Source organism: Pseudophryne corroboree, chromosome 4 (assembly GCF_028390025.1).
Source record: "Pseudophryne corroboree isolate aPseCor3 chromosome 4, aPseCor3.hap2, whole genome shotgun sequence".
Taxonomy (NCBI): domain Eukaryota; kingdom Metazoa; phylum Chordata; class Amphibia; order Anura; family Myobatrachidae; genus Pseudophryne; species Pseudophryne corroboree.
Window position 1 is genome coordinate 149,085,579 of NC_086447.1, and position 10,943 is coordinate 149,096,521.

A 10,943-nucleotide genomic window follows, 5' to 3' on the forward strand; every position below is an offset into this window, starting at 1 on the left:
CCTTGTGGGGCAATCCCACACCGATATGCAAACAGAAACGAAGGCGGCACTCAAAGACTTGCACAAAGTAGTGAAAAAAGCACCCATCCAGGGATGCTGTTTTAATGCGTGTGACGTTTCGGGGACATATCCCCTTCCTCAGACCTGAGAAGGCATATTCTGTTTGTATATATATATACTGTATATATATATATATATATATATATATATATATATATATATATATATATATATATATATATTGATATATATGTTCCTGTATCTGTTGATACCTTGAACCAGGCACCCATCACAGCAGCACTCAGTCTCCGATCAGCGTGATCCGCACCGGCATTGTGACCCCCGAAGGCTGCCTCTCTTCAGCACGAGGCTTCCAGCCTCCTGCATCCGCTTGGCGGTAAAAATCTCCTCTCCATACAGCTACGTTGTGGGCACTACAGGACTTATCAACTGAGGACGCTCGGTTGTACCAGCCCACAGGAGAGGTATCTTATTCTTGCACTATTGATTGAGCTAATTTCTAGTACGGCAAATATCACTTGTATTTCGGGACTGCAACAGTTGCACACTGCCTATTAGTGGAAAGCAGAATTGTATCCACTTACTGTGACTGTGGATTCCTTCCTCACGGAGAAACAAAATCAAGTATACCTATCGGATACACTGTTACCATTGCTGCTATTTATACCCCTTTTCCACTAGCTCTTTTAAACACGGGTAAATGCGCGGGGGCGCGCATTTACCCGTGTTTTTCCCTAGTGGAAACGGCTCCCCCGGCAAATTCCCGGATCAAGTGATCCGGGAATCCTACCCTGGTAGCTAGCCGGGTTTAACACGTTTTCAACCTGGCTAGCTGTCTAGTGTGAACGGGAGCCGTGTCGAGGCGACATGGCTCCCATTCACAGTGCATAGGGAGGGCGGCGCTGGGAGAACATGTGATCTCCCAGCGCCGCCCCTGCCGCGTCACTAGCGCGTCACCAACCCGGCAATTGCCGGGTTGGTGGGCGCTGTCTGCAGGGGGCTGTAGCACGGGTCACAGCCGTGTCAGACGACACGGCTGCGACCCGTGCTACGCTAGTGGAAAAGGGGTATTAGCCACATTACTGGTTTGATAGATCTTACAGTCATACCATCAGGCTGCCACATTATATTACTTCTTGGTATCAATTAAGTTTTAGTAATTGCTTTTATATACATGTTTTAATTATATTGTTTAAATAAACCCTTTTTTCATACACTTCGGCTCTCGGTCTCCATAATTTTCCCTGCTACTTTGCGCAGCCGTTTTTTTATTCTTTTTCTGCAGCTTCTATCTGCCTGTTTGGATATGCCTTCTATCTTACTGTGTAGGTACTTGATTTAACTTTAACCTTTGCTCTGTAAGCTTCCATCTGCCCATGTGGATCTGCCATCTACCCTCACTCAGCAAGCTTCCATCTGCCCATGTGGATCTGCCATCTACCCTCACTCGGCAAGCTTCCATCTACCCATGTGGATCTGCCATCTACCCTCACTCAGCAAGCTTCCATCTGCCCATGTGGATCTGCCATCTACCCTCACTCAGCAAGCTTCCATCTGCCCATGTGGATCTGCCATCTACCCTCACTCAGCAAGCTTCCATCTGCCCATGTGGATCTGCCATCTACCCTCACTCAGCAAGCTTCCATCTACCCATGTGGATCTGCCATCTACCCTCACTCAGCAAGCTTCCATCTGCCCATGTGGATCTGCCATCTACCCTCACTCAGCAAGCTTCCATCTGCCCATGTGGATCTGCCATCTACCCTCACTCAGCAAGCTTCCATCTGCCCATGTGGATCTGCCATCTACCCTCACTCAGCAAGCTTCCATCTACCCATGTGGATCTGCCATCTACCCTCACTCAGCAAGCTTCCATCTGCCCATGTGGATCTGCCATCTACCCTCACTCAGCAAGCTTCCATCTGCCCATGTGGATCTGCCATCTACCCTCACTCAGCAAGCTTCCATCTACCCATGTGGATCTGCCATCTACCCTCACTCAGCAAGCTTCCATCTGCCCATGTGGATCTGCCATCTACCCTCACTCAGCAAGCTTCCATCTGCCCATGTGGATCTGCCATCTACCCTCACTCAGCAAGCTTCCATCTGCCCATGTGGATCTGCCATCTACCCTCACTCAGCAAGCTTCCATCTGCCCATGTGGATCTGCCATCTACCCTCACTCAGCAAGCTTCCATCTGCCCATGTGGATCTGCCATCTACCCTCACTCAGCAAGCTTCCATCTACCCATGTGGATCTGCCATCTACCCTCACTCAGCAAGCTTCCATCTGCCCATGTGGATCTGCCATCTACCCTCACTCAGCAAGCTTCCATCTGCCCATGTGGATCTGCCATCTACCCTGACTCAGCAAGCTTCCATCTACCCATGTGGATCTGCCATCTACCCTCACTCAGCAAGCTTCCATCTGCCCATGTGGATCTGCCATCTACCCTCACTCAGCAAGCTTCCATCTACCCATGTGGATCTGCCATCTACCCTCACTCAGCAAGCTTCCATGTGCATGTTTGTCTGCTTTAGTCCTAGTTCTGCAATCTATCATTTTGACCCTTTTGAACTGCTTTCTGCCCTTACTGTGCAAACTTCTATCTGCCCACTTGGAACACTCTTTTGATCTCGTATTGCATATATCAATCTTCCTATCAAGCTTCAGTTGTTGCAATGCTGTGTGTAATGTTGGACACTGCTATCCACTCTGCTACACACTGTTGCTGATGAACTAAGGCTTAATTATTGACCTGAATGCTACAAGTTCAGTAGCCGTCTGGTAACTATAAAACAGGTGAGCAACATTGACAAAGAGACATTATATTTTATTCTTGCTTACTGAATACTGTCATTTTGAAGAAGTGTCCTTGCATTAGGAGTTCTACTCAAGTAAATAGATAACAAGTTATAATTGCCTGTGACAAAGTTTATAATATGTACGCTGAATACAGCTGACTTCTCCTGCCCCAAGAGTGTACATTTGTTTTCCATCATTTACAAAGAGCCTGAAATTACAGATCAGTATTCTAATACTCTCTGACATCTTGTGCTGGAGGTAATATAAATGTCACTTTCATTTGTAGCTGTCGCAATGGAAACAAGTGGAGAATTTGAAAATCCGACCAAACTGCTAGTGCCCATTTAGCTAAAAGGGATTTCACCACCAACATTCCTGAGACCGGGCATACAGACAGACCTAACCAGACAGCTGAGAGCTACCTGTGACCCTAAAGCCATCCTGAACCAGATAGGAGGATTAAATGTTATAGATTACCAATGATCATAGAGGAACAATAGTTACTGAAAACGTGTTCTCGTCTGTCTTTATGTAATTCCTGCTATATGCTGCATATAACATAAAAGCATTTAAGTGTGATGTAGATTTTGTTCACAGAGGAAATATGTTGATTTGAGAAAGAGATGATGAATCTCCCCCCTCCCCCCACCCCCCACCAGCACCAATTTTGCTCTGTGCTTCTGATACATTTGGACAAATAACTTTGGCGTATGGATCAGTTGCTCAAGCAAACAAAAAGTTTCGGAATAATTTTTTTTACACTTGTCATTTATATGCTCTCATATCCGAAATTGTATTGAACTTCTGTCTTCTGTTTTATGATTGCCTCATAGTCAGCAGCGAGATCTAGTAGGAATTAATGTCTAACTTCAAAGCTCCCATGTCATGTTATTTTTTTATATATTTGTTGCACATGGTGAAAATGTTGTCTTTAGTTGTTACCAATGCGAAGTAGTTTATGCATTACTGTATGTGGATGGTTTCTCTCACTTTGCAGGGTCAATGGATCATCTGTTAGCTGTCATGATCCTTCACACAATAATGTCATAGCATTTATAGTTTTCACTGCACATTAATGCTGACAAGAGAGTACATCCGTTAGTTGCCAGTGGCGCAGTCTGAGGACTGTGGTAGTCATATTTTATTATTGATGTGATGGAAATGCCGCTTCTGATGTGTCTCCTTTCACTGATCCGGATTCTATGTGAGGTAAAGATTTGCTTTAGATAAAATTATTCCGCACAGAACTTTAGAAATCTCTCAGGTTCTTACCTTGCTAGGAGATGTTCACCTTGTAGTGCTAAAAATGATTTAACACTTTAATGTTTAATTTGACCCTTTTGAGCAAGGAAGCAGAATTTCATATAAATGACAAGATGCATTTATTTTTGTCAGATCTATCTTGCATATTCCTGGTCCGCTAGCTTTACCTTTCCCCTGGGAAACTTTTTTTTTTCTTTTCATTTTATTTATGTGAAAGAGTTGCCTGGCATTTAGTAGCCTTACAAAAGAAAGACTTTCAGCACTTAAAGCAAGACCGTGTACTCTGAGACCATAAAGGACATATATTATTCATGTTGTTGTTGTTTTTTGTTGTTAAAAGTTTATACTATAAACAATATGATGACATTAATGTGGATTTTCACCATGAAGAAAGTCTTTCATCTTCAGATTTATTTATTTTTAAATTGAGCATAAATGTACAGTAAGTTTATCTGTACCCGGAGATTCAAAATCAGGAGACTGAAAATTATGTTAATGTGGCTACTAATAAATATTTGTTTAATCCCATTTTTGGACAATACTGAACCCTGACGGGTATATATATATGTATATGTATGTATATGTATATATATATATATATATATATATATATATATATATATATATATATATATATATATATATATATATATATATATATATATATATATATATATATATGCCAGTAGAGGAATGGGCGCACTTAAGTTGTTTTTCCACCCAATATTCAATGGGGAAAAACAGCAGTCTCCCTAAGATATTTACTCCTAATTCGTGAGCATAAAACCACATTTAACATGTTCCATGTAAAAATGTATTACAACATAAAAGCAATGATACAAAACGGTATAGTATCTCTTCTTGCAGATAACACCATATAGTACAGAGGACCAGTTGAAATAACTTTGATGGATTCCTCCTTCTCCTTTGACAATTCGGAGATTTGATGTTTATGAACAAATAACCCGACGCGTTTCGTCTTACTCTAAGACTTCATCAGGGGTATGCCTTATGGTTAAGTGCTTGAATAACAAGTTCAAACGCATAGGCCTGAAGGCAAGTTCATATAGGTATGCGACCTTATGATTCAGGGATTTGGATAACAAGTTCAAATACACAGGTCTACCACAATTTCATATGCGTGTGTAACCTTACTAGTAGCTACAATAGCTTCAAGTCACAACCAGTGAGACTGGTTGTGACTTGACATATGTATCTTTTTAGTCCCTCCTAACAAGGGACTTAGTGGAATTTGGCAGCCCAAACCCAATCCTTTCTCACTTTCTGTTTAATAGCGCAAAATGGAGAGTATCTGTTTTGTTGTGTGTGTATATATATATATATATATATATATATACACACACACACACACACACACACACATATACACACATATACACACATATACACACATATACATACATATATATATATATATATATATATATATATACACACATAGATGGAGAGGTACTCAATGATGCTGTGCAACGGCCGGGGTGCCGTTCCAACAAAAGATATATACAAAGGATCCCATATGCATTTGAAGGATGGCACTCCATGGACTTCTTAAACAGAGTGATTTTATTGCCAATGTTTCAAGACCTAAACGGTCTTTTTCTCAAGGTGCTAAAAAACAATACATTAAAAAGTGCTTACCTTAAATAGCAGTGTAAGACTACAGGTGCATCCGTGCAGCCCGCCCTTCGGACGCCGTCCTCAAGGTCCCTGACGTAATCGTCCGCGGACCGGCTGTGTCGCAAGGCATTGTGGGGAGGTTACCATGGAGACCCGTGAGTAACACGGGCCCGGCACCCTCTGTTGTGGGTTTATGTATAAGGTTGCTAGGCAGCAATGGATTGCCAAGGTGAGAAACGGAGAGCCCCAGGCGCGCTGCAGGGATGCATCTGAGGAAAAATAATCATGGTGCTGATATTAAAAAATCATGTGAAAATTAAAGTTAAAAAAACATAGAATAAGGGAATTCTTGTAGAACTATATGTAATAAAGCAATTTACACTTTATCAGCACAGAAAGCAATATATTAGATAAAGGACAAACTTATTCCAAAAGAGTGTTCCAGGAGATTTTATCATTTAGTCCCTTAGGGTGAATAGTGTCCAGTACATAAATCCACCTAGATTCTAATATAAGCAGTTTTTAGCTCGATCCCCTCCCCGTGCGTTTTCTGGCACGTGATCTATTATTTTATATTTTAAAGATGACATTTGGTGTTTTGCTTCCCTGAAGTGCCGTGCCACTGGCTGTTCAGGAATCTTGATTTTTTTGTTCCAAAGACGATTTAATAGCATATCAATGTTGCGCCATGCGCTCCTTAAACATGCGCGTCGTCTGACCTACATAGCTCATACCACACGGACAAGTGATAATATATACCACAAATCTTGTGGTGCATGTTACTGCATGCCGGATCTTGTACTTGGTTCCCAAATTTGGGTGATTAAAGGTGGTTCCAATTTCCATATAACGGCATGTGATACAAGAAATGCATCTGTAGCAACCAGGCTTTCTCTGACGTCCTAGTGGATGCTGGGCACTCCGTAAGGACCATGGGGAATAGACGTGCTCCGCAAGAGACTGGGCACTCTAAAAGAAAGATTAGGTACTATCTGGTGTGCACTGGCTCCTCCCTCTATGCCCCTCCTCCAGACCTCAGTTAGAATCTGTGCCCGGCCAGAGCTGGATGCACCTAGTGGGCTCTCCTGAGCTTGCTAGAAAGAAAGTATTTGTTAGGTTTTTTATTTTCAGTGAGATCTGCTGGCAACAGACTCACTGCTACGTGGGACTGAGGGGAGAGAAGCAAACCTACCTGCGTGCAGCTAGCTTGTGCTTCTTAGGCTACTGGACACCATTAGCTCCAGAGGGTTCGAACACAGGGCCTGACCTCGATCGTCCGTTCCCGGAGCCGCGCCGCCGTCCCCCTTGCAGAGCCAGAAGACAGAAGAAGGAGATAAAATCGGCGGCAGAAGACTCCGGTCTTCATTAGGGTAGCGCACAGCACTGCAGCTGTGCGCCATTGCTCCCACTGCACACCACACACTCCGGTCACTGTAGGGTGCAGGGCGCTGGGGGGGGGGGGGGGCGCCCTGGGCAGCAATAAGAATACCTTTTGGCAATAAATACACATAATACAGTCTGTGACTGTATATGTGTAAAACCCCCGCCATTTTTAGTCAGAAACAGGACAGAAGCCCGCCGCTGAGGGGGCCGGGCCTTCTTCCTCAGCACACCAGCGCCATTTTCTCTTCACAGCTCCGCTGGAAGGAAGCTCCCCAGGCTCTCCCCGGCAGTATCCTGGTACACAAAGGGTGAAAAGAGAGGGGGGGGCACATAAATTTAGGCGCAAAATTTGTATATACAGCAGCTACTTGGTAAACACTGAGTTGTAGTGTAATCCCTGGGTTATATAGCGCTGGGGTGTGTGCTGGCATACTCTCTCTCTGTCTCTCCAAAGGGCCTTGTGGGGGAACTGTCCTCAAATAGAGCATCCCCTGTGTGTGTGGTGTGTCGGTACGCGTGTGTCGACATGTCTGAGGTAAAAGGCTCCTCTAAGGAGGTGATAGAGCGGATATGTGTGTGAGAGGGTGTCTCCGTCGACAACGCCGACACCTGTTTGGATATGTGTAAGTGCAAAGGTGAATTTATTGCACAAAAGGTTAGGGAACAGACAGGAAATCTACCTAGGTCTGTCCCTATGTCACAGAGACTTTCAGAGTCTCTCAATGCTCACTATCCATAATAACAAACACTGGTATCGACATGGAGTTTAACTCCACTGTCGACTACTATAATGCAAAGTTACAGCCAAGATGGCTAGAAGGTATTCAATATATGATTATTGAAATAAAAGATGATTTGCATATCACTGATGACTCATCTGTCCCTGACACTAGAGTACACATGTTTAAGTGGAAGAATGCTGAGGTAAATTTCCCTCCTCTCATGAGGAAAAAGAGCGGGAATCTCCAGACAAGAGACGGCAGCTTCCCATAAGAGAATTATCAGGCTGTATCCTTTCCCCACTAGGGCCAGGATATGTTGAGAATCTTCCCCTGGGGTGTCCTGTTTGCACAGACGGTAGCACTTGCTATTCTCAGGGATCCTGCAGATAGCGTGCACATTCTAGTATACTACCCAGACCGGCGATTGTGTCGGCATGGGTTTATAGCGCTGTGGCAGCGTGGACAGGTACCTTATCAGCAGAGATGAGACCCTAGTATGCAATATAAATATATTAAAGATGCTGTCTTAAGTGATAGATATATAGCTATAAAGCATGCCCAAAGAGACATGAGTATACTGGGTCCTAGAGTCAAAGCTATGTCGATCTCTGCTTGACGTGTCCTGTAGAATATGCATTGGACAGATGATGCCGACTTAAGAGGCATATGGAAGGCTGAGGATTGTGTGGAGAAGGGTTCTCGGGCCTGGTCTCCACAGCTATAGCTGGTAATTCTGCTAGTTTGCCTTATATTCCTGCACAGCCTAAGAAAGCATGACATTATTAAATGCAGCCTTTCGTATAAAGAAACAAGAAAGTCTGAGGTGCGTCCTTTCTTGTCAGAGCCGGGCAGCTAGTTCCCAGGAACAGAAGTCCTCCCCGGCCCCTACAAAAATCCACCAATGTCGCTGGGGCTCCACAGGCGGAGCTAGGCCCGGTGGGGACACGCCTTCGTAAGTTCAGCCACAAGTGGGTTCACTCCCTGTTGGATCCCTGGGCAATAGATATTGTGTCTCAGGGATACAAGCTGGACTGTGAGAAGATGCCCCCTCACCGACGGCCCTGCGGGCTTCCCCCCAAGAGAGGGAGCCAGTGTTAACTGCAATTCACAAATTGTATCTTTAACAGGTGGTGGTCAAGGGTCCCCTCCTTCAACAAGGGGGTGTTATTATTAGACCATGTTGTAATCCCGAAACCAGACGGTTCGGTCAGACCCATATTGAATTAAAAATCCCTGAACATATACCTGAGAAGGTTCAAGTTCAAGATGGAATCGCTAAGAGCGGTTAGTGCAAGCCTAAAAAGGGGGAGACTTTATTGTGAATCGGGACATAAGGGATGCATACCTTCAGGTCCCCATTTATCCACCTCATTAGGCGTACCTCAGAATTGCGGTACGGGATTGTCATTACCAATTTCAGATGTTGCCGTTTGGTCTCTCCACGGCCCCGAGAATATTCACCATGGTATTGGCGGATATGATTGTGCTCCTGCGGAAGCAAGGTGTCACTATTATCACGTACTTGGACGATCTCCTCATAAAAGCGAGATCAAGAGAGCAGTGGCTGAACAGCGTATCACTTTCTCTGGAAGTGTAACAGCAACACGGCTGGATTCTATATATTCCAAAGTTGCAGTTGGTTCCTACAGCTCATCTGCCTCTCCTAGGCACGATCCTAGACACAGACCAGAAAAGGGTTATCTCCCGATAGAGAGAGCTCAGGAGCTCATGACACTGGTCAGGATTCTATTAAAACCAAAACAGGTGTCAGTGCATTACTGCACTCGGGTCCTGGGAAGGATGGTGGCATCATACGAGGCATTACTGGACAAGTGGTCCGGATCACCTCTTCAGATGCATCGGTTAATCACCCTATCCCCCAGGGCCAGGGTGTCTCTCCTGTGGTGGCTGCAGAGTGCTCACCTTCTCGAGGGCCACAAATTCGGCATTCAGGACTGGATCCTGGTGACCACGGATGCAAGCCTCCGAGGGTGGGGGGCAGTTACACAGGGAAGAAATTTCCAAAGTCTGTGGTCAAGTCAACTGACTTGCCTTCACATCAATATCCTGGAACTAAGGGCCATATACAACGCCCTAAGTCAAGCGGAGATCCTGCTTCGCGACCAACCGGTTTTGATCCAGTCAGACCGCAGGGGTTCATGTAAACCGCCAAGGCGGCACAAGGAGCAGGGTGGCGAGGGTAGAAGCCACCAGAATTCTTCGCTGGGCGGAGAATCAAGTAAGCGCACTGTCAGCAGTGTTCATTCCGGGAGTGGACATCTGGGAAGCAGACTTCCTCAGCAGGCACGACCTCCACCCGGGAAAGTGGGGACTTCATCAGGAAGTCTTCACGCAGTTTGCAAATTGATGGGAACTGCCTAAGGTGGACTAGATGGCGTCCCACCACAATAAAAAGCTTAAAAACGTTTTACGCCGGGTCAAGGGACCCTCAGGTGATAGCTGTGGTCACACTAGTAACACCGTGGGTGTTCCAGTCGGTCTCTGTATTCCCTCCTCTTCCTCTCATACCCAAGGGCTGAGAATTGTAATAAAAGGAGGAGTGAAAACAATATTCTTTGCTCCGAATTGGCCAAGAAGGACTCTGTACCCGGAGCTGCAGGAAATGCTCTCAGAGGACTCAGGGCTTCTGCCTCTCAGACAGGACATGTTGCAACAGGGGCCCTGTCTGTTCCAAAATTTACCGCGGCTGCATTTGACCACATGGCGGTTGAATGCCGGATCCTAGCGGAAAAGGGCATTCCGGATGCAGTTATTCCTACGCTGATAAAGGCTAGAAAAGACGTGACAGCAAGACTTTTTCACTGTATATGGCGAAAATAGGTTGCTTGGTGTGAGGCCGGGAAGGCCCTACAGAGGAATTCCAGCGGGGTCGATTCCTGCACTTCCTACAGTCAGGAGTGACTATGGGCCTAAAATTAGGATTCATAAAGGTCAAGATTTCGGCCCTATATATATTTTCTCTAAAAATGAACTGGCTTCACTGCCTGAAGTTCAGACGTTGTTCCGGGGGTGCTGCATATTCAGCCTCCTTTTGTGCCACCGGTGGCACCTTGGGATCTTAACGTTGTGTTGGATTTCCTGAAATCCCA

At 45.1% G+C, this 10,943-nt stretch overlaps 1 long non-coding RNA gene across 1 annotated transcript in view; it reads left to right on the top strand.

Annotated features, from left to right (window-relative positions):
• LOC134911189 (uncharacterized) overlaps window positions 1-4,477 on the top strand; it is a 103,565-nt gene extending 99,088 nt beyond the window's left edge. Inside the window, exon 5 of the long non-coding RNA XR_010176393.1 lies at window positions 3,114-4,477. This is a non-coding gene — a long non-coding RNA (uncharacterized LOC134911189). The remainder of the gene's footprint in view (window positions 1-3,113) is intronic.
• Window positions 4,478-10,943: the final 6,466 nt, after the last annotated feature.